The sequence below is a fragment of the Aedes albopictus genome, chromosome 2 (genome assembly GCF_035046485.1).
Source record: "Aedes albopictus strain Foshan chromosome 2, AalbF5, whole genome shotgun sequence".
Taxonomy (NCBI): domain Eukaryota; kingdom Metazoa; phylum Arthropoda; class Insecta; order Diptera; family Culicidae; genus Aedes; species Aedes albopictus.
The window spans coordinates 253,250,280-253,269,710 of record NC_085137.1 but is presented as its reverse complement, the minus strand read 5'-3'; the positions used below and the strand labels follow the sequence as shown (position 1 = coordinate 253,269,710).

Below are 19,431 nucleotides of genomic sequence, written 5' to 3'. Positions count from 1 at the left end.
CAGCATGCTACCGTGATGGACTCTCCAAAGTGAATCATCGATGTTCATTGCTGCTAGGCTACGCAGCTTACCTTGAGGGTGCGATGTGCACTAGCCCCTCTCTGAAGCAATACCTTTTTGGTGGTTCCGGAGAGACGAAGGGTTTGGCGACCATAGAAATGTGTTTTAGTGAGTCGAGGAGAGAGTATCCTGGCTTTTACAGGGTGCGGCAGGAAAAAATGCGAAAAGTTCAAGGCACTATTACACGCTAAATATGGGGTATATACAAGGTATATATGACTATTTTTTCATGACAGTGTATCAGTTAATGCCTATATTCTAGCACTGAAAAATAAAAATGAACATATTTGATGTTTAACATGTGATAATGTAAGCAGGCTTGTAAACATTCGACACTTTTCGTATCGTTGCCGCGGTCGGGTGTCAACTTGCTTTGTTTCATTCGAGCGCGACCGCTACCTCTTACACACAACACGAGCGGTAGAACGAAGATCAATAAACAAAAAAAATGGATCAGATCATCGTCATCTGACACGGTGACATTTGTCTAATTCCAGCTTTTCGCAAGATTTCAGCCAATTTTGATTAAGATTGGTATAATATTAGTTTATTCGTGTGTGATAAATCGATTACGACACATACATTTATACAAAACAGCTCTATTTATGGGAAAAACAGGAATAACAAAAACCGAACCATCTCCCGAAGACGCAATCGTGGTCAAGCGCATTCACTCGACATTTTTGTTCCGGACACTATTCTCAATTTAGTTGAAAATCGGAGTTTTCGACTAGCGAAGTTGGATTTTTCTTCAAATCCGTGCGTCGGACCTAACTTCGGAAGTGGTGCGCTGTATAGTAAACCTGCTCCGCTATACAGCGCAACACTTCCGAAGTTAGGTCCGACGCACGGATTTGGAGAAAAATCCAACTTCGCTAGTAGAAAATTTCGGGTTTCAACCGTACGGACAATAGTTTGATCGCTTGTGTTGCGAATATTGGAGACAAAGGCAGCCGAATATCGACAAAAAAGGTGTCAAAGACTGTGATAGCTAACAAGACTGAATGTAAGCCTAATAAGCGGGTATCAATAAACTGCGCACCCAATGGTCATTAAACAAAATGACTATAACAGTAACAAAATCAGGTTAAATTCGATGAACAACCAGACCACACTGATCCAGAGCCATGTAGTGTTACATACCAGATGAAATAAGTACATATATTTGATGATATTGTAGAGAAAATTAAAAATTTTGTTTTATCAGATACGAAATTCAGCGACCTGTGTACTTTTCTGCGGTTTAAAAATTCTGATTGTCTTCAGCTTCTGGCGCCGCCCTGTAAAGATTAATGACCAAAATGGGAAAATTTCTAATTAACTTTCCAGAAAACTAGCCTAATCTAGATCATGGAACATTAAACATAGATTGATTAATTTCAAATGGACGAAAACAAAGTTTGAAGTTGAAAAACACTTTCGCATTTTTGCCTGCCGCATACTGTACTAGTGTTGTAGAAGACGGCCTTAACCCCACACTACCCTAACCTTCCTGTTAGGGTGTCTGTTGAGCAGATTTTTCCCCCTATAACCCCTGTTCTTTTTTTTTTATCCCCTAACAATATTTAGTGTTGAACGGTGTTATGCCAAATGTCTTTGTGACATGTGACATTAGGCCAAATGACACTGATAAAGGAGCTTTTTTGTTACTGTTAATTCGCTTGAAATGAGTTTGTCATGCAATTGGATTTTCGGATGTAATCATTTAACCCATTTCTTCATTTTATTCATTTATTCAGTATGCTTATTTTGATTTCCATCACAGCGAAAACTGCTATTTCCTTCTTTCTTTTCTGTTTAATGGATAAAGTCTGTTCATTCATTTGAAATGGATGTTTTTTTTATAATCTTTAGACTATCTGTATGTGTGTGACGATTGGTACGATTAGTAATAATAAGAGTTAACAATGACAAATTTAGGAGTTTCTGTTATGTTTGCTGAAGGAAACACGCGTGAGCTTTTTTGTACATCATCTGAATAGTTTTATTCTTCTAAGCCTATCAGTTGAGTTAGTCTGGGAAAACAACATTCCTTTTGCTTTTTTTTAAGGGAAACGAAACATTCAGTGATGGTCTTTGGGTTGGAACCGGGTTTGCTGCAATCCACAATCATGTACCAATAATTGACATCACACAGATATAAGGATCGTCGGCAATATCTCATTAGTTTGGTTCCTCGGTGCTGCCGAGCTCGAAGTAAACGAAAAGCATTCCACTGTTCGATTTAGCTACTACGTCCGGACTCCCTAATTATTCGGTAGCAGTATCTTCTCCCTCATTCGCTCGCAAATCTTTATCTACACTAATACATTTTTTGAAAAACATTAACAAATTTTAAAGTCTGGATGCCATAACTAGTCTTAACTAAGGAGCATTCTTAAATTTCTCCAATAACAAGACTCCATGTAAAGGGAAAATGTGGCAAATGTAGTTACATATTTACTCTAGGTTTCTTTTTCTGTCTTTAAAATATTTACACTGACTGGATTTAATCTATCAATAATAAATATTGTTTTTAAATCTGTTAGTTCTTATTCAATAAAAATAAGTCTATACAAAAGGTACACTTACAGAGACGTAAGGCGCAAGCTGGAATAAACTTGTGCGAATTCTCTCCTATACATTTTGGTTTTGTAATTCTTCGTCCGCCTCTCTTTACACAGCATATCAATGTTGTTAGTTTTTTTTCTTTTTTGGGTCGTATTTAAAAGGTACTGTCGATGGTTTAAATAATGTTCTAATTGTATATGTTTATCTCAAAAAATATACACTATAGCTAGATTTACATCAATCACACACGATACCCACAAATAAATAATTATGAAATAATGCTTAGCTTAAACGAAAAAAAAAATTGAAATGTAATTTATAAATTTAAAATTATACAGGACATAGAAAAACTTTATTCGTTGGGAATTTTAAAATTGCAATCCTGATTCTTAAACACTTAACTGTAGGTGCGTGGCGTAGCTTTGCTGGAATCCACCATCGATATCCCTGGTAAGAGCGATTGGATGCTAAGACTAACCCCACTCATGGGCTCCATCAAGCGTTTTAACGTAAAGTAGAGCCCTGAACAGAGAAGCATACCGCACTGGTCGTTGCAAAGTAGGGCCCGAAAATGAAAATTTACGTACGGTACGTAACAGGGCTTAGAATTCAGAGACACGCAAACTACGGTCTCTATCCGTCGGCTTGTGCACTCTCTCGCGTTGAGCTCTCTCTATCAATCCTCACCTTCTCAATCGCTTCTCCAAATTGCCATAGGCAGCCATATGTCCAAACCCACCCCAGAGGCAACTGGAGTACCCCAAGGATCGGTAATTGCAGCAATGAAGAGTTTTCTTAGGGTCATGCCAGCAGGAGTATACATTTTAGTGTACGCAGACGACATCCTCTCTCTTCTTGGCGTAACGTACTCAATAGGACAAAGCCTGCTTCTCAGCTTAGTGTTCTATGAGCACTTCCACAGTTATTAACTGAGAGCTTCCTCTGCCAATGACCGTTTTGCATGCGTATATCGTGTGGCAGACACGACGATACTCTATGCCCAAGGAAGTCAAGAAAATTTCCTTTACGAAAAGATCCTGGACCGATCGAGAATCGAACCCGTCACCCTCAGGATGGTCATGCTGAATACCCGTGCGTTTACCGCCTCGAGCTATATAGGCATCCTGTTACCAGTAAATAAGCTACCTTTATAACACGGAGTGAGCTACTTCCGCGCTCACAACGCCGGTAGCCGAGTACCTCTAAATAGTGGTACCGAGAAACGGATATACTCTATTCCGAAGGCTCTAAAAAGGACGAGTACGCTGGCATCAGTGTATATACACAGCCAACACTACAACCATTTTCGCCTAGAAGGAAGCCTGTGCTCGGTGTCTTCATCCGAGGTGGTAGCGATTTCAGGGGCCACTGCTCGCTCCTGTTGGCACGGTAAAGGCTGGGTATGCTGCGCAATTCAGATCCCATTGTGTTCCACTAGCCTCTGCCCAGCAACTCCTATCCCTACCTCCGGGTGGTACCGGCTGGAAACTACGAACAACCTTAGGGAAGATCGGGTAACCAACCCCGGTGGGAACTTTGGTCGTAGCCTGACAGGGATGGGGGGGTTTGCTTCGGTAAACCTGAGCGTCTGTTCTCCAGGAGGAGCGGCTCACAACAGCGTCTGATCCCCATGTTAGGGGCGGCTGATCTACGTCAGTGTGCCAGGGAAGGACTCTAAGCTCAACTGTGCACTATGGTCCTCCGGAAAGTAGGGGGTTGGTGCCAGGCCCTACGAGTTAGCCGTAAAAAAAGAACATTGTAACGGAAAACCAGCAACAGATCATACGAACCGAGACCAACAGCAACGACCCCAACGAACAAAAAGGACTTGCGATTGGAAATTCGGTACGTGGAACTGCCGATCTCTCAACTTCATTGAGAGCACCCGCATACTCGTCGATCTACTGCAGAGGGTGTGTTGGACAAGATCCATAATGCGAACGTTTAAAGGTAATCTGGTAGGTACCATCTACCAGAGCTGCGGCAACACACGCGATCTGGGAACAGCCTTCATCGTGATGGGAGATATGCAAAGGTGCGTGATTGGTTGGTGGACGATCGACGAAATAATGTGCAGGTTGAGGATCAAGGGACGATTTTGTGGTCCGAGCCCACACTCCAAAAGCATTGATGATGACAAGGACGCAATTTACGCGCAGCTCGAACGCGAGTACGACCGCTGCCCAAGTCACGACGTCAAGATCATCATAGGAGATTTGAACGCTCAGATAGGCCCGGAGGGGGATTTCAGACTGACGGAAAGTTCAGCGCCCACCAGCAGACGAACGAAACGGCCTACGACTCATTGATTTCGCCGCCTCCAAAAACGTGGCCATTCGTATCACCTTTTTTCAACACAGCCTCCCTTATCGTTACAGCTGGAGATCACCGCAGCAGACGAAATCTCAAATCGACCACGTTCTGATTGACGGACGGCACTTCTCCGACATTATCGACGTCAGGGCCTATCGTGGCGCCAACATCGACTCCGCCCACTATCTGGTGATGGTCAGACTGCACCCAAAACTTTCCGTCATCAACAATGTACAATACCGGCGACCACCACGGTACAGCCTAGAGCGACTAAAAAACAGGATGTCGCCTCAGCATACGCGCAGAATTTCGAGGCCGCGTTGCCAGATGGGGGCGAGCTCGATGAGGCCCCTTTAGAAGACTGCTGGAGTACAGTGAAAGCAGCCATCAACGAGACAGCCGAGAGCAGCATCGGGTACGTGGAACGGAATCGGCGGAACGAATGGTTCGACGAAGAGTGCAGTGCAGTTTTGGAGAAGAAGAACGCAGTGCGGGCGGTAATGCTGTAGCAAGGTACTCGACAGAACGTGGAAAGTTACAAACAGAAGCGGAAACAGCAGACCCGCTTCTTTCAGGAGAAAAAGCACCGCCTGGGAGAAGCGCAGTGCGAAGAAATTGAACTGCTGTGCCGTTCCCAAGAAACACGAAAGTTCTATCAGAAGCTCAACACAACCCGCAACAGCTTCGTGCCGCGAGCCAAAATGTGCAGGGATAAGGACGGAGGCCTCTTGACGGACGGACGTAAGGTGATCGAAAGGTGGAAGCAGCACTTCGATCATCACCTGAATGGCGTGGAGAATGTAGACACGGGAGGCCATGGAGAAAACGATGATGCCAGTGCAACGGAGGACGGAAATGAACTCCCGCGCTGAGGCAAGTTAAGGATGCCATTCATCAGCTCAAAACCAATAAAGCAGCCGATAAGGATGATATCGCAGCTGAACTCATTAATATTGGCGCAGAAAAGTTGGCCACCTCTCTGCATCGGCTGATAGTCAGTATCTGGGAAACCGAACAACTACCGGAGGAGTGGAAAGAAGGGGTAGTCTGCTCCATCCACAAAAAGGCGACCATTTGAAATGTGAGAGCTTACGAGCGATCACTATTTTGAATGCTGCCTACAAAATGCTATCCCAGGTCATCTTCCGTCGTCTGACACCTAAAACGAATAAGTTCGTGGGAAGTTATCAAGCCGGCTTCATCGATGGCCGGTCGACAACGGACCAAAAATACCATGAATACCAGGTCCCAACGCATCACCTGTCCATCGACTTCAATGCGGCATACGACAGTATCGACCGCGCAGAGCTATGGAAAATCATGGACGAAAACGGCTTTCCTAGGAAGCTGACTAGACTGATTAAAGCAACGATGGACGGTGTGCAAAACTGCGTAAGTGTTTCTGGTGAACTATCCAGTTCATTCGAATCTCGCCGGGGACGGCGACAAGGTGATAGACTCTCATGTCTACTCTTCAACATCGCTCTGGAAGGTGTGATGTGATGAGCCGGGTTCAACAGCCGGGGAACGATTTATACAAAATCCGGTCAATTTGTGTGCTTTGCCGACGACATGGACATAATCGCCAGAACATTTGGAACGGTGACAGAGCTGTACGCGAAGCAGCAAAGGTAGGACTGATGGTGAAGGCCTCAAAAACAAAGTACATTCTGGTAGGCGGAACCGAACACGACCGGATCTGTCTGGGTAGTAATGTTACGATAGACGGGGATACCTTCGAGGTGGTAGAGGAATTCGTCTACCTCGGATCCTTACTGACGGCTGACAACAACATGAGCCGTGAAATTCGAAGGCACATCATCAGCGGAAGTCGGGCCTACTACGGGCTGCAGAAGAAGCTGCGGTCTAAAACGATTCACCCACGCACCAAATGCACCATGTACAAAACGCTAATAAGACCGGTGGTACTCTACGGACACGAGACATGGATCATGCTCGAAGAGGACCTGCAAGCACTTCGAGCGACGCGTGCTAAGGACGATCTTCGTCGATGTGCAGGAAAACGGTGTGTGGTGAAGAACTCACTGCACTTAACGGCGAACCCAGCACCCAGAAGGTGCTGGCCAATGCCGGCAGGATACGGTGGGTAGGGATTGTTGCAAGAATGTCGGAGAACTGGTGTTTGCTACTGATGCAGTTGGTACAAGAAGGTCGAGCGTGACCTGGCGAGCATTGGGCGCGACTGAGGTTGGCGAGCGGTAGCCACATAGTGGCGTGCTATGATTATGTCTTGTATTAAATGTGATGTTGAGCAAATAATAGTATGTACGACTAGGACGCGTTCCAGGACTTTTAAGCGGGTTTCATGAGGATTTTACAAGTTTGCAAATGGGTTTCAGGGGGATTTCACAATCGTTTGTAGTGGTTTCATGGCAGTTGTTTTAAGAATATGTCATTTATATTGGCTTCAGGGTAAGTATCACATGAGAATTTTCAGAGTATTAAATGAGCGGCTCGAAAGTACGCACAGGTTGATCGGCCTTATGGTAATCAGTGCATACGTGCTGGCGGGTATGATGCCCATAGCACTTGTGGTGTCAGAGGACGAGGAGTGCTTCGCGAGACGCGGTACAAGAGGCGCGAGACAGACTGCCAGAACATCGTCGATGTTGAAATGACAGAGGGATTGCTCATCCTCTAACAAGGGTAGATGGACACACAGGCTCATACCGAGCGTGTCCAAGTGGACGAGCAGGGTCCATGGCGAGGTGAATTTTCACTTGACTCAATTTCTGTCAGGCCATGGATGCTTTAGGTGGTATCTGCACAGATTCGGATACGCAGGCTCCCCCGCATGTCCGGACTGCGACGACAACGCGGAGCATGTGCTCTTTGAATGCCCACGCTTCGTGGAGCAAAGGTCGAGTATGCAGGAGGTATGCGGTAGAGATATCACTCCTGACAACATTGTTGGAAGGATGTGTACGGGGGAGGACAAGTGGGATGCCGTTTCTTCCACGGTATCTCGAATCGTCCTTGAACTACAGAGAAAATGGCGAGCCGAACAAGAGCTAGTTGATTTGGCTCCCCATTCAGGAGCTTGAGCGGGTAGTCAATGTGCTAGCCAGGGCCCGAGCCTCCGGGGAAGAGCGAACAACTTAAGGCGGGTGGAAGGCTTACCATTAGAGTGTACTCATTGTACGAAGTCATCCCCCTTCTCGAAGTCATCCCAAACGGGCGTACCGCGAAGGTAAGGAAGAGAGAGAAAGAGGTTTTAGTGTCGACCCCACATCACCTGAGGACCCACCTCTCGGGTATCTGTAGAAGCAGATTTCCTTTTTCCATTAAAAAATGAGAGTATTAATGTGTTGTCCGTTATCTAATGTTAGTGATGTTCAGTCTGTGCAGCCTCTGGCAGAAAACGGTGTAATTGTCTATATATCTTCTATATGATGATGATGATTGTGTACCCACCATCAGCGCAAGGATTACCTATGGCTGCAGAGTCATACCGGAACGGAATGATCTACCTGATGGTTTGTTGTAGCAGGGTAAGCTAAATTCACTGAAGACCTTCGTATATATCTTCTATATATATATAAAAATATATCTTCTATCTATATATATAAAAATGTAGTGGCATACGTGGGACCGCGCATAACTTGCGAACGGATGGTCCGATTTGAGTCGTCTGAGTTTTGCTCTGTAAGTTTATATATATAAAAATGTAGTGGCATACGTGGGACCGCGCATAACTTGCGAACGGATGGTCCGATTTGAGTCGTCTGAGTTTTGCTCTGTAAGTTTTCACCCAAGGAAGGTTTATGAGGCAAAAAACCTGAGAAAATTGAGAGTTTTCGATAATCGGGTTTTCACACATTTTGAACGGGGACTTGGACTAGGCTAGGGACTTTAAACGTCAAAAAACGTAGTAGGCAAGACAAAATTAGCCGGGTATGGCTAGTATATATATATATATTAGGAAGTTCTACCACATGGCTGTAAACACTCAAAGCGTCAGGGCTAACTAGCTGCACAAAAAAGACATTCACAACTTCGACGGCTTTAACCCTCCAGTAGTCAAGCTGTTGTATTTTGTAGAACATGTTGGCAAAAGCTCGCTTGTTGTACACGACACCAGTGTTGTGCTGTCAGTGATAGCCGACCGCGCAAGTTTTGGAAGGTTAAACAGGATGACTTGGTTTACATCGGTATACACAGTGGATAGTATCACGATTTCCGCCGGCTAGGAAGCCTTAGCTCGGTGTTTTCAACCAAGATGAAAGCGATTTCAGATGCTAATGTCTCACCCCCATTCTGATCCTATACTGAACGAGTCGGACACGGCTTGCATTATCGATGCTTTGAAAACCAATAGATCTCCCCTTCGTCCTAAGATTGAGGAGTTACTGGATGACTGTCAAAATGAGGTCATCACTTTCGTAGTAGAAAACAATTCTTGACTAGGGTGCGGAGGCCAGAAGGGATCTGACTTCTGGTTCAGCTACGGAAGCCGTCTGAGCTGGAATACAACCACCTCTTTTCACAGGGTCGGCTCAAAGAACGGTGACTAAAAAAAACACAGCTTATAAATACAACTCGATCGGGCTTTTCTATACATTTTTTTACATTTCTGTTCTTACGCGACGTGCGTGTTGTTGTAGTCCTGCTGGCCGCTCGCCGTGGTAGATCGGAAACCTGGATCGGACATCGAAAAGTGCGCTTGTGGCGTGGGCAGGCCCGGATTAAGGATTGTTGGCTCTGGGCCATACCTGATGTGGAGGCCCCTCGGAGGTACACAAATGTGATGAGCAAAAACATTTTTCTTTATTTTTGAACAGTAGCAAAATGAAAATAAAGTTAATATTTAGCAAGCAAAAACGATTTTTGTGGGGGCCCCTAAAATGTGGGGGCCCGGGCTCCCCCCTTAGATCCGGCCCTGGTTGTGGGATAAGGGGTCTCTTCCTCTGATCAATGCCAAAACTTGCTGATACACTGAAAGCAAATTCTAGTCGAATTTACTACAATGGGGGTTGTAATTGACAGACTCGCACCAACGTTTTTCAACCGAAGTGACGTCATACTTATTGTAAGAAAACATAGTATTTTTTACAATTATTTTGTGTTTCTGTTAAGGTTGTTGTCTTTACTATTGAATATACCATTCAACAGTTGAATATACAACAGAAAGTAGTTATTGTAACCAGTGCTGAAAATGTCATTTCGACATACATCTAAATTCAACCACCTATAGCTCATTTTTGAAATTGAACCTGAGAATATGGAATATGAAAAAAATGTGCGGCTAGACCAGTTTTACAAGAAAATCACAGAAAAACCGCTCTTCTTCGAATACTTAATGTAAATGGCACGGTCTCCCTTCGAAAAATGCCATTTGATATTCACCATGAATATCAATTGGCATTTTTGAAAGGTAGTCCGTGACATTTAACCTAAATATTCGAAAAAGAGCGGGTTTCCCGTGACTTTCTTGTAGAATTGGTCTAGCCGCACAAGTTTTTCATATACCATATTCTCAGGTTCAGCTTCTGAGATGAGCTATAGGTGGTTCAATTTAGACATGGCGAAATGACATTTTCAACACTGATTGTAACTATTCCAGATTTACTGCAGCGTGGTAGTATTTTCTAGTATATTATCGTAATTTAAAATCAGAAAGGTTTAATATCAAACAATTTATTTTATTTATGACTATACAAAGGCTACACATAAATATTATAAAACATATATAAAATTGGCCTCAATGACACAACTGACATGTACAGTTTTCAGCAATCTCTGGTTTTCTCCACTAGATCCATACTTCCGTATCAGACCGACTGCCGGAAATTTCTCAAATGTTGTTCAGTAATACCAATCCTGAAAATCACATTTTCAATCAAATTAAATGAACTTATTTTGTAATCAACGTATTCAAACTTACCTCTTTGTTAGTTCGGAAAATCATCAATTGGACCGATGTCTATTGAGGCCTTCGTCATCCGGGAGTATCAGCAGGCCAAATCTTGACAAAACAACAAATCAGCAAGTGAATAACAGAAGATTGCATTTACAATGAAATGTTGGCTTACCTCCACTTGGTTTATTTGGTTCACATGGATTATTTAAAAACTTCGACAAATCATTTTTTAATTTAAAAAAAAACTCAATGCGTAAACAAAATCTGTTTGCATGTCAACAAACAGCTGACTACATACACAGTATAATTAACTCCAATTCTACGACAACCATAGTAAAATCAAGAGTGTGACATCATCGAACTATGACTTTTTACTATCTTTACCATGAGAATAGTAGTTTATACTATCAAATGTGCTGGTGCTAAAAAAGTATTTCAAAAACACTGAGTGGTTATTTTTGCCATACAATCATGATGGAAAACAGGCTCAAAACAACAATTTTACAGTTAATTGCACTGATTTTATGGTACATTTAACAAACTTTAATGCTTGCGAATTCAACAACACGTTTGTCGTATAAATTACAATAAAATTGATTTCAGTATAGACAAAATAATGGAGGCTGCCAGATGGAGAGAGCACTTTGAGGAATCGTTAAACGGTGGAAACGGAAGAACTACAGACAGAATTCAAATCGACGGCGGCGAACAGACTGCGGAACCTCCAATCACTCCAATGCTAGACAAGGTCAAGACAGCCATTAGAAGGCTGAAGAACAGCAAGGCTGTTGGGAAGGACAAACTCCCGGTCGATGGTCTGTAGCGCGATAGTGAGCAGCTGTTTCAACTCTTGCACCGCATTGTATTGAATAGGATGGGAAGAGGAACAAGTACATGCTAGTTTGTTGGTTGGTCGCATTTGCCCTCTATACTCGAAAGGGGATCGACTGGAGTATACGAATTGCAGAAGATTAACACTTCTCAATTTAGCGTACACAATTTTGTTCGAAATTTTGTTTAACAGGTTTAGGCCGATTGAGAAGTCATTCGTCGGTGATTATCAGGCGGATTTTCGATCAACGATGGATCAGGTGTTAACCTTGCGGCAGATTCTCGATAAATTTCGGGAGTACAACTTGCAGACCCTTGCCGGGGCCCGTGGCATAGTGGCTACACGTTTGCTTCATAAGCAGATGGTCATGGGTTCGATCCCAGCTCCGACACTTTCGTCAGTTGCTCTTTCCCCCTGAGAGCAGCTTACACTTATTTATTTATTTATTTATTTCATTTTATTTAGTAACATAAGACATGTGTCTTTTTATAAATGTTACAAAAGAATATCCATGTAGAATAAGCGCCACGTATTTTGACATAATGTTATACAATTGGTCTCGAATTAATTATCAACTACAAACTAATTAAAGTATTCAATACATTTCCTCCTAAATGCTACAAAAGATTTCTCTAGCGTTAAACTGTTGGGAAGTAGATTCCATATCATCACGCCTCTGACGAAAAACGACTTTCCATACCTTGAGCTATGGACTCGCGATATTCTAAATTTCCTCGATCGGTTGCTTCTGAAAGGTTCCAATTTCTCAAATAAATACGCGGGTTTCATTGAGTTTGCGAGATTGAACAAGAACAGACAACTTCTCATTGAACCAAATTTCTCAAAAGGACAGTCAATTAGTCGATAGTGCAGGTGTGACACTCTAGAAAATCTATTCAAGTTAAAAACATATCGTACGCACGAGTTAAGTGCAATGCGTAATCTAGACAGAGCAAATGAAGAAACATCTGATAAGAGATAGTCACAAGCAACAAAATGAGGAAATATCAAGCTTTTGAACAATTTAGTTTTAGTCTCTACGTTCAAAAATGAGCTTGATTTGCTCAATGTTCTTACAGCTGCAATAATTTTCCCACATTGTTTAAAAATAAACTTATCGAAAGAAAAATTGTTTTCAATAATAACGCCCAAACTAGTTGCCTGACTTTTGAATTCAATAATGTCATTATTCAGAATGATTGTTGGCTGTAATACTGAATTTCCTCTGTTGGTACTGATAAACATGGCATGCGTTTTTTTAATATTAAGGGATAACAAATTCATGGACGACCATTCCTGAACCCTTGCTAGATCTTCGTTGATTTTGATCGAAATGGAAGCGGCAGAATCATCATGACAATCATAGTATATTTGAACGTCGTCGGCAAAAAGATGAATTTTGCAATACTTCAACACATCCGGCAGATCGTTTATGTACATGGAAAATAGGATGGGTCCAAGAATTGATCCTTGGGGTACTCCTGACGTAATCGGAAGAAAACTTGAGTATACTCCGTTACTGAACACGGTTTGAGATCTATCTTTCAAATAGGACTGCATCAAATTTATAGCATGGTTCGAAAAATTGAAACAAGTGCTAAGTTTTTTACACAAAAGGTTGTGTGATATAGTATCGAATGCTTTCGAATAATCTAGGAGTATGAGAACAACAGGTCGTCCACTATCTAAAACAACACCAATATCATCAAAGATTTTAAGCATTGCGGTTTTTGAACTATGATTCGGGCGATATCCTGATTGACAACTAACAAGAAGATGGTTTTGCTCAACGTACTGACATATTTGTATTTTCAACAAACGTTCGAAGATTTTAGATAAGGCACAAAGTATACTTATGGGCCGCAAATTACTTAACGTATCTCCATGGCATTTTTTTCTTATGGGAATGATTTTAGACTTCTTCCATTGAGTAGGAAATTTACTTGAAATTATAATTGAATTAAAAATGTGAGCAATCGGTTTTATAATCAAGGGGCATATAGTTTTCAAAAACTTTAATGGAAGAAAATCTAATCCAAGTGCATTTGATTTCACATGGTACAATGCATTTATAACGTCAGCCTCGTCAATATTATCAAAATAAAATCTATTTTCCGAGATGTGTTGATCGTTGGCACTCTGAAAATTGTCCGTTTCAGTCGAATTGTTTGGATAGGTGAAATTTTGTGCAAAATTTGTATTAATTTCATCAGCATTATAGCCCTGAATAGGACACGGAACAGATCGACCGATTCCTAAAGATTTCAACCTTTTCCATAGTTCTTGTGAAGGTAACTTGTTATCGAGATGAAGGGCATAATAATTTTTCTTAGCCTCATGAATCATTCTACTTGCCTTATTACGCAGACGTTTGAATAGACAATGATCGATATCTAATTTTGAAGCTTTCCACATTTTAAATGCTAAATCGCGATCAACTATTGCTTTACTTATAGAACTGTTAAACCATGGATTATTCTTCTTCGGTGAATTATATGTACGAGTAGGTACAAACTCGTTATGAAGAATGATCATTTCATTGTTAAAAAACTCAAGTAACTGATCAGGATCACTATTTCTATAAAAATTTAACCAATCGAGATTATTAAAATGTTCCAACAGCCCGTCTACATTTATGGAATTATAATCACGAAAAGAATAAGGACTAATATTGTGATCAACATCGAAATCAAATGATGCAAAAATTAAATCGTGTTTTGAAAAAACAGGTGCATCAACTTGATTGAATCTTAACACCTTCGATTCATCACTGAAAAACATTAGATCTAACTGAGAAGAACCATTCATGTGAGAATGGCTGTGGCTGATTACCTAAACAAGACATATTGAAAGTTGATAAGACAGAAGATAATCGTGTTGTTTTTCTAGAAGGTTCGAGGAGATTTGTATTAAAATCACCTAGAAAAAGGCTATATTCGTACTTAGATCCAAAATTCAATTGAATATCATCAACACATTCAGCGCTATCAACATCAGGGGGGTTATAAAAACAAGCAATTAAAATTTTATAATTCTGAATGGAGGCTTCAAAAGCCATGTATTCAGTGTGCGGTATGCCTAATTGATTATCTGATTTAGCTACAATGTCGAATTTGATGCCATGTTTTATGTAGATTAGTATTCCTCCTCCAAGCCTGCCTAATCGGTCGTGTCTAATAATGTGATACCCATTGATTGATAGAATATTAGTGTCTGTTTTTTCATTGAGCCATGATTCCGTAACACATACAATATCGACTTTTGCTATCATAAGTATTTGACGTAATTCATCTAGCTTCGATAGCTTACGAGCGCAAATGCTCTGAGTATTGAAACAGCAGACTGAAAGCTTTCCTTGAAACAAAGCCGATTTCATCACAACACCAGGCAAGCACACGTTCGTAGAGGCGCGATTGTTAGGATCGTTAACCATAGCCATCAAGAACAGCGAGGGCAATCAGGAGGAAATGAGTTTTGAATACTTTTCTTAAAACTACGAGACATATACACAAAAAATAATTCATTTTTTTTTTCAAATTTAATATTGTGACGTAAATAACAGTAGCACTAAAAGAACCACCCAGCAGCAGTCACAGCCCATCATCGAGATATGCACCACAGCAGCTGACAGCAACAGACCCAGCCAGTCAACAGCAACAACAGCAGCAACAGTGTATATAGATAAATAATAACTTTTAGGAAAGGAGCCATGGGATAAGAGAGGACGGGAAGCATGGATATAAACAAGAGCGATTGAGGAAAGGTTAACGATGCACGATGTCTCCTAATTGGTTCTCAGTCCTAACAGCAACAGCACGATCACTCCCAGCCTCCTTAACGTAGACAGTTCCATCTTTTGTAAACACGCCGGTCAATTGTCCATTCCGTTTCATCGCTAATGCTTTAGAACGTAGTCCCCTTGACGTTGGTCCGAGATTTTCATTGATGTAGATGCGTTTATTCACAGAAAACCCAATTTGCGAGAGCGAGAGAGGTTTCAGGTAGTGTGCGAAAAAATCATTTCTTTGGATGGTAATTGCGAACTGGATCAGGATCAGGCTAGCAGTACCAGCTTTCGGAGCTCCTTTTGAAAGCCTTCTTATGTCCACTAACGGTATGACATCCTCCGGGTATCCTAAAAGTCGACACCACGTGCTGAAATATCGGTGCAAATTTTCTTCAGGCGTAAACGGTACGCCGCTGACTATCAGGTCATTCATACGACTGTTCTGATCAACAGATAACACGGCTTCAGTTTTCACCTCCTCGATAGACTTCGTTAGATTACGTATCGTCGTGTTGTTTTCCTCCCGCAAAAGCTTCATGTCGGCAGAAATATCCGATTTCAGCTTTTCGATTTGAGCGGAGAGTGACTCGCTCATTCTTTCCAGTTTATTATCAGAGCTTTTTTGGCTTGAAGCAAACTGACTCATGGTATCACTCATTCTCTTGAGTTCTTCACTTGTTGACTTTTGATAGCTGGCGAATTCGGACTTCATAAGTTTAGCAAGATCGGTGACACTCATGTCCGACTCCGATTTGTTTTTACTGCTTGATGAATTACTACGAAGCTGCTTTGACACGAGTGACTCCTGCGACATGTTGGTATTAGTAATGGAATCCAGATTGACACCGATACAAAGCAAACTGCTCGAAGAACTGATTACAGATATTAGCTTCGATTAACAGTATGGCTGCGAAGTGTTGAAATTTGCAAACACTTTTGTATCTTTTAGCACGCAGCACGAGACACCGCCGAAGAGTACAAACGAATTACGAAACTGCGATAACTAATCCACAGAACTATGCACAAATGGTGAATTCTCATGGAGTTTTAACTGAGAAATTAAGTATTTACGTCTACACAAAAAGACTACGTGTTCACCATTCTACTGCTCGAATCGAGCAATTACACTGACCCTCTTCTGAGCCCATGGCTCAAATAAACCCGGATACTTGGACATCGGCGAACGGCAACCCATAATGGACCCCCAATCGGACTAGGAACAGGAGCAACCAACAGCCACACATCAACATCCTCGTGCTAACCAGAAAAATCTGGTTAAACTCGTGATTATTAGCGTCATAACTATTTGAATCGCACTAATGAAAGAAGGCAAGATTTTCTGAACGAACAAAGATTTTTCTAAAGATAGAGATAGATATACACTAAGGATTACACCAACGAACGAACAACCTAAGAGAATCACTCAAATCAAAAGGGGAAACCAGGAAAGGAAACGGAACGGAAATAAAACAAAACAAATGAAAGTTTTGATTTTAACTAAAAACCACTTGTTTATACAATTTTGTTGGTCTCCTTAATAGTTACACATAATTTTTACCTCTAAGTCGTTTTTCTTTTCTCTCTTTTCTGCTAGGATGTAGTTTTTTTTTCTCTTTTCTTTATCGAGTGTGTGTGTGTTTACTTGCTTGTTTGTTATCTTTCTTTGAAACATTAACAAATAACTGCTGTGTTGGTAAGAGGTTCCCTTTCTTGTCGCGGCGGATGACTATTGGCTTCACTGCCCATTCGAGAATGAACGTTGAAGTATTGGTGTATGTCTGTGTGTGTGAAATGTGTTTGCTGGCTTGTGTGATGAATATATTACGATGCGCGGGGAATTTACGTTTCTGTAGATGTTTCTGTAGACTGTTGTAATGTGTTTGTTTTGCGGATTTTATGTGACCTGTTTATGAAACGTCTATAAAGCTAATTTGCTCCTTTTTTAATGTCTGGACAAATTGGTATGTGTAGAACAAATAGGTACGATAGATAGGAAAGAGAGATAGAAATGGTAGTAACAGTATGCGCGTGTGTTCTCTTTTAGTAGAAGAATAGTTTTAATATAGAATTAAACACAGTCAGTGACCGCTAGAAAGGTAGAAATGCGATTTTTTTTCTGAGAGATAGAGATAAAGAGAGCAATATCGTGGGAGGGATGACTTAATTAATCTGCTAGGTTATTTTTGGCTCTTGTCTATTAGGTTTTTTTTTTGTTAAAATTCTTACTCTTTTTCGGGAACGGGTTATTGAATTGTCAATCTTTATTTATGCTGTTTAGAGGAAAAATGGATTTTTGATATGTTACGATATTTACTATCTTAGATTGGCTTCCTCAATAAATCAATCATTTTCAAACTGTGTTCTTTTCTTTTGTTTGTAGTATTCGTTTCAATTTCTGCTCGCTGAAGGCTTTGAAGATTTTGTTTAGCGTACATCTCTATCTAAAAAGATTTATTTTTCTTTTATTATCATTCAGTAGTTTTTTTTCTTGTTGAGACTCATGCAACAGAAAATAGACAAAACAGAAATTCTCAGTCGTTAATCGGTTTAAATGTTGGCTTTTGTTTGTAAATTAACCTTCACAAAATTAAGTATTCATGCGTCTCTTTTCGCTCTATCTAAAATACCAGGCTTGTTGGGGGTACAGATCGTACTTGTTTAGGTAAAACATCTGCTGATCCAGGCGTAAGCAACCGAGTGAGACAGATTCTTTTTGGCATAATAGAAAAGATCATATCAGCTTTTTGTGAAAAATAAAGTTTTTTGAGACCCACGCATATCAGCCCTACTAACAGAAAATGAAATTTCCAAACTCTGCTAGTGGTGATGAGGTGCAAGGGTGGATCTCAGAAGGCCCAATGTCGACAGAAACCTGTCTGCTAACATGAAAAGGTAATGTGGACTTTCCTATCGTTGGTCTTGATTGGTCATAAAATTTCATGATCATAAAACTATGCTAGATTCACTAAACGCAATACTTTTGGCAGAAAATTTATTTTTTTACAGATAATGATTCTCAATGTGATTTCACCATGCGATTCCCAAGAACCGTAAATGTTACACACCTCACGGCATTTAACACGACTCTAGGCGCTGTCCACAAAGTGCCCTCTTTTCCATCCTTTTCTCTCTTGCGTTGTTTAGGAGAGTGAGTAAAAAAAGACTGCACACGTGATATATTCTAATGTCTTGTTTAGACTGTTCAATTCTGACTTGAAAACTCGACAAAAATGTTTGAAATGATGTGATTAGATCATTACTTGAGCGTTCACCTGAATGCTCTTGAATGTATCTCAGTTGAATCAAGTGTTTACATTGCTCAATTCGTACTGTGCATAAGCAAACTGAATTGAACTCATCTCGCTTGACAGATAACTTGAGTTGAACTCACATAAATCACGGGTATTTGGTAGTTTGGCATTGCTAAGCAGGCAATAATTGTGCTTATTCTGCGAATGGAGTGACGTGACAAAAGTATATTGAGGCGTATATCGAAGTAAGAAATCTCGACTCGAATGAGATGACTCTTCATTTGATTTATACGGGAAGTCACTTCATTCGAGTCGAGATTTCTTACCTTGATATGACTCCGGCTTTTGTCACGTCACTCTATTCGCAGAATGAGCACAAACATTGGCCACGCAGGCCATAGCGAGGTTAACCCTATCGATAATCACTCTCTGGGGCGTGATTGGCACGTCGTCACAATATGTCGTACCCAAGTAACCACGGAGCTGAAGCCTTATTGCATGCTGATATACGGTGTATTTAGAGCAATTATTACTTTACGTGCAAGCTTAAGGTTGATTTAAAGTGGAAATGGGCAATTATAGAATCAAATTACGATTATACTGCTATAATCTTAAATCAGTCGCATAATTGCCATTTCCACTTTAAATCAACCTTAAGAGTTCTTGCAAAGTAATGATTGCTCTAAATACACCTGTGTAGACTAGACTAGACTAGACTAGTAATGATTGCTCTAAATACACCTTATATCTGCATGCA

The 19,431-nt window shown here is 41.1% G+C and overlaps 1 protein-coding gene across 1 annotated transcript in view; it reads left to right on the top strand.

The window, feature by feature from the left end:
* The window catches only part of LOC109427891 (protein Wnt-1), a 267,059-nt gene that overhangs the window by 165,999 nt on the left and 81,629 nt on the right, over positions 1-19,431 (top strand). The window lies entirely within an intron of this gene.